Source organism: Megascapheus bottae, chromosome 1 (assembly GCF_031878675.1).
Source record: "Megascapheus bottae isolate mThoBot1 chromosome 1, mThoBot2.hap1, whole genome shotgun sequence".
NCBI lineage: Eukaryota > Metazoa > Chordata > Mammalia > Rodentia > Geomyidae > Megascapheus > Megascapheus bottae.
This window is the reverse complement of record NC_143509.1, coordinates 69,350,129-69,355,221: the sequence shown is the minus strand read 5'-3', so window position 1 is coordinate 69,355,221 and position 5,093 is coordinate 69,350,129. Positions and strand designations below refer to the sequence as shown.

The 5,093-nt window shown below is 34.3% G+C and overlaps 1 pseudogene; it reads right to left on the bottom strand.

The window, feature by feature from the left end:
- Nucleotides 1–291: 291 nt before the first annotated feature.
- On the bottom strand, nt 292–503 carry LOC150069401 (small nuclear ribonucleoprotein G pseudogene; annotated as a pseudogene).
- Nucleotides 504–5,093: the final 4,590 nt, after the last annotated feature.

Genomic DNA, 5,093 nt, shown 5'->3' with positions numbered 1-5,093 from the left:
CCTGATAACAGCATCTACTCCAGAATGCTGTATATGCAATCAAGCAGTTGCAAGCTTGATGTACCATATATAATACAAACAAATATCAACTAAAAGTATATTTACTCAAGCCCCATGACCCACAAAAAAGAATATTTACTTTATCTGAGACTATCACATTTCTTTTCCATTTTTTTGCTTTTTCAAAAGTTTATTGAAAAAAGTTAACTATAAAAATGTACATGAGCAAATTTTATACAGTGAAGTAGTCCCTTTGAAGAGAGGATGCAGATTTCTGATGAGCTGTCATTATTAAACTCGTTCCAAGGTTTCTAACATGATGATACTATTTCCTCACATTACTACCATCCCAATGTTGTTCTGTTGCCCATTAGTAGCCTTCTCCACACATCTCCACATCTATTACCAGATTCATAAATGGATCAGATCCACGCAATATTCCTTAGACATGTCTGCCACCATTTAGTTTCATTTTTTAGCTCGGGAGGGTGAGCTTTGTTCATGGTTTCTACTTGGCGGCCTCAGAGATGCTTTGGAACAGAACTTCTCACATTTCTTTTAGCCATAAACCACTGAGGTTCTTTAAGAGTACCAAATCAGTAATCACTCATGGCATGCATGCCTTGTCTTCCCCATAACTCACCTTAATGAGTCCTATCTATTCATTTATTCAGCACAAACACATATTGAGCACCACTTACCATGTCAAGGCAATTAAAAACAGAAAGGAACTCTCTCTACTTGATAAAGAATAACTGCTAAAAAAAATCATACAGCTACTATCTACTGATGAGAAACCTGAATCTTTCCTGCCCAAGATCAGGAACAAGACAAGGAAAGACATTAAAATTAATATAAAAGTCAATGGTAAGAAAATGAGAAGACAACCATAGAGGAAATATAGTTGTAGAAGGAAGACATATAATAAAATGGTATTTCCCATGATAGGAGAAGAATTTACAGCACTAAACAATAAGGACACAGGTACATAGCCAAAAAGTGAACCAAAAGTTTAGTACTTAACTCACAAAAGAAGATATACAGATGGCAAATGAATAAAATTGCTATGTCATGTTATCAGAGAATTGCAAATTAAAACAATTATATACCATTATAAACCCTATAGTATTGCGAGAATCCAAAACACTGGTAACACTGCTGAGGAAATGTGTCGCGAATTGCTGGTAGAATTGCAAAATGTTCCCTTTCTTATAAAACTATACTCATACTGTAGGATCCAGTAACATGCTCCTTAGTATTTACCCAAAGGAACTGACAACATGGTACTCAAAAACCTACAACTTAATACTTAAGTGTTTTTATTAATAATTACCCGAAATTGAGAGCAACTAAAATGTCTTTCAATAAATGAATGGGATAAGTAAATTGTGATGTTATCTAGACAAAGAAATATTAATCCATGACAAAAAAAGAGCCATCAAGTCTGAAAACACACAGAACACAAAATGCATGTTACTGAGGACAAGAAGCCAATATGTAAAGGCTGCATCCCCTATAATTCCAATTATGGGATATCCAGAAAATATAGAACTGACAGAGCTGACAAAGTATAGAGTATGTTTTAGGCATAGAAAATGTTCTGTATGGTCCTTTAAAAATGGACACATGACACTGTACAATTGCCCAAGTCCATAGCTAACACTTCTGTACATAGAAGCTTTACATGATTATGGTGTTTCAGTGTAGCTCCATCAATGATAACAAACTTACTACTTCAAAGGGAAATTTTGAAAATGATTAAGACCGTATATGTGCTCAAAAAGAAAAGAAATAGATCTCCATATCCTCCTCTTTTTTGTACTGTGAACCTAGAAAAATAAGTTTCTGAAACAGTGGGTTATAGATATATTAATTAAGATGTATTTTAATTAATTAAGAATATAAAGAACAGGCTGGGAGTTTGGCCTAGTGGTAGAGTGCTTGCCTAGCATACACGAAGACCTGGGTTCGACCTCAGTACCACATACATAGAAAAAAAGCTGGAAGTGGTGCTGAGGCTCAAGTGTTAGAGCTCTAGCCTTGAGAAAGTCCAAGGACAGTGCTCAGACCCTGAGCTCAAGCCCAGGACTGGCAAAAAAAAAAGAATATAAAGAACAGTGTGGTAAAAATTCTTAATGAAATAAAAAATGAAAATGCCATAAAAGTTAAGAAGGGTTCCTTATGCTCAAAAGAGTTAAAAATAAACAACAACAAATTTGGGCACAAATGCCTATGCTAACAAAGTTAGAAAACAAACAACAGATTGGGAGAAAATATTTGCAATGCTTGTAGCAGTAGAAAGATTAGGAGTTTAAATATGAAGATCTCCTACAAATGAAACCACCACTCCAGTGGATTAGGGAAGAAATCAAAAATACAAGTGCATTGATGCTCAACTTTGGATAAAGAGGGGAATATAATAGATTAGAAATTTTCTACATTAACAAGGAAAAAAGTAGACTTTATAGTATTCTTTGTTTTGTTAATGTAAACTGTATGAAGGTTTTGGAGAATAGTATGATAACATCTACCAAAATAAAAAACATACATTTTGCTGGACCCAAGATTAAACTTCTGACTATCTGAATCTACGGAAACAGTGTAATACGTAAAGTAGGCCTATACATTGTTGTTCTAAGAGTAAGAAAAATGGGAATGTCTTAAATTTCTATCAATAGAATTATTGGCAAAGTAACTATGCTGAAATCCATACTCAATATACTGTAAAGATACAGTACAGTTGGTTAACCATGGATGATAACATTTAATTGTTTCAAAACAAACAGTACAGGGGATTTTGAATGATCTCATACCAAGAAACAATATATCATTAAAGAGGTATATATGCCAGTTACCCTGATGTGATTATTGCATATTATAAATATGTACTGGGCTATCACATTATACCCTAAAGATAAGTATTATTATGTTATTTGCATTTTTGTAGGAAGAAAGAATTATCTGTATATCAGTGATTTTAAAATGGAAGCATTTTTGCTTACCAGGAGACATCTGGCAAGAAATGAAATGTCTGGGAACATTCGTTGTTGACATGCAGGCAAGAGGGACAAGTGGAGTATCAGTGGTATCAGGTACACAAAGGCCAGGATTTCTGCTGAACATCCTGAATGACAAAGGACAATTTCTCTTTTAACACAGGATTATCTGTTTCCAAATGACAATAGTGCCAATGTGGAGAAATTTTGCCTTATATTGACAAGAAAAAGATGTCAAAGTTATCATGTCAAATGAAAAAAATAATAAACTAGATAACTATCCAGAGAGTATGGTCTAACTTTGTAAAATCATAATCTTAAATTTTTCTACTGTATTTGTGTATGAATATTGTTGGTTTATAGAAATAGGGATTTAAATATGAACATAGTTCATATTTAATATGTTAAACACATTTAACATCTGAAAAAGGACATCAAGTAAAGAACACTAAACTTCCTGTATAGTTTGAAATTTTCCTACCAAGCTCACAGTAAGGCATTCTTTGTGTAATTAAAAGAACAAAATTAAAAATTTAAGAACCTGACTCTCTTTCCTTCTAAGAAAATTGAATTAATATTTTTTACTTTTTCTCCTAAGCTTTGAAATTGATGCTTTTGCCATTCCCTTTTCTTCTGTTTTGCAGTCTGGTTAGGAATTAAAAGTACTTTGAATTCCTTAGAACTCAGTTACTGTTATAGGCTAATTTGTAACACCTCAATATTTATATATATTCATATATATGCATATATATATATCATTCTTGATCCTGAGTATTTCTGACTGCCATGTTATTTAAAGAGACGAGACAACTAAGTTAAAATCAGGCTGTTGGAGCAGAATCTAATTCAATATGGCATTTTTTTCTTCCAAGAAGAGGACAGTATACAAAAATGAGTAGTCAACGAAGACAAGTCAATAAGAAGAGATCACTCTCAAGCCTCAGAAAAACACAAAGCAGCAGTTTGCTGTGTAACTCCCAGCCTCCAGAGCTATGAGAGAATGAATTTGTTATTTAAGTAATTCGGTCTATGGGATTTTCCTATGACAACCCAGCCAAGTTAGAACAAATGTTATTTAAGAAAATAGTAAAAACCGGGAATGAGAAAGGAAAAGCGAATGTTAGAGAATAAACAATACCAAGAAACACTGCATTTGTGAATGAAGATGGCAAAGCAAATTTCACTGAAATCTTTTGAATTATATAGGAAAGGTGGGGAGGAGGTGAGAGTCAGCAAGAAAGGGAGGGAATGGTGGGTGGCTTTTCAAAATGCTTATGTACTTGTGTATAAATGGAAGTTTGTTGAAACTGGTTTGGGAAGATGGGGAGGGAAAATGAAGGAGAAAATGAAGTCTGATCAGGGAACATTGTATGCATATGTTAATAAAAATGGAGGAAAAATAATATAGCTATAAAAAAGTGTTCATTTCTATTCTATTCTTACCATCAAGAGTTAAATACAAAAAAAAGGTATCAATGTTTGTGAAATAATGCTCCTTATATAATGTAACCCCTCTATTAATTACAATAAAAATATACGGGAAAAAAAGAGTTAAATACAAGCAAGCAAAAGTTATTGAGTTTCATTTTTCAGCTGAGGAGGTGATAACAAATCCATACTTTTAGATAACAACTGTGCTACCTTCCTGTTGCTGACACTGTGAACTTATTGACCAGGATTTCGGTGACAGATCCTGCATGCATGCTACCCAGGGCATCTCTTTCTCCTTGCCAATTACCTGCTCACACAACCAATGGCCTTACATCTGCACCACAACCTTCAAACAATCGGATGTCACAGCCTTTCCCAAGCCCCTGTGAGCCGACACAGACCCATGCTCCATGCATTTGGCTAACAATTAAAGAGAACTGATCAATTATTTACGTATGTATGTATTTATTTATGTATTTATTTATTTATTCTCAGCTTGTACTCTGGGCCCAGGCCCTGTCCCTGAACTCTTCAGTTCAAGGCTACCGTCCTACCCCTTGAATCACAACACCATTTGCTGTTTTCTAGTGGTTAATTGGAAATAAGAGTCTCTCAGACTTTAGTGCACAGGCTGGCTTTGAACCATGATCCTCAGATCTCAGCCTC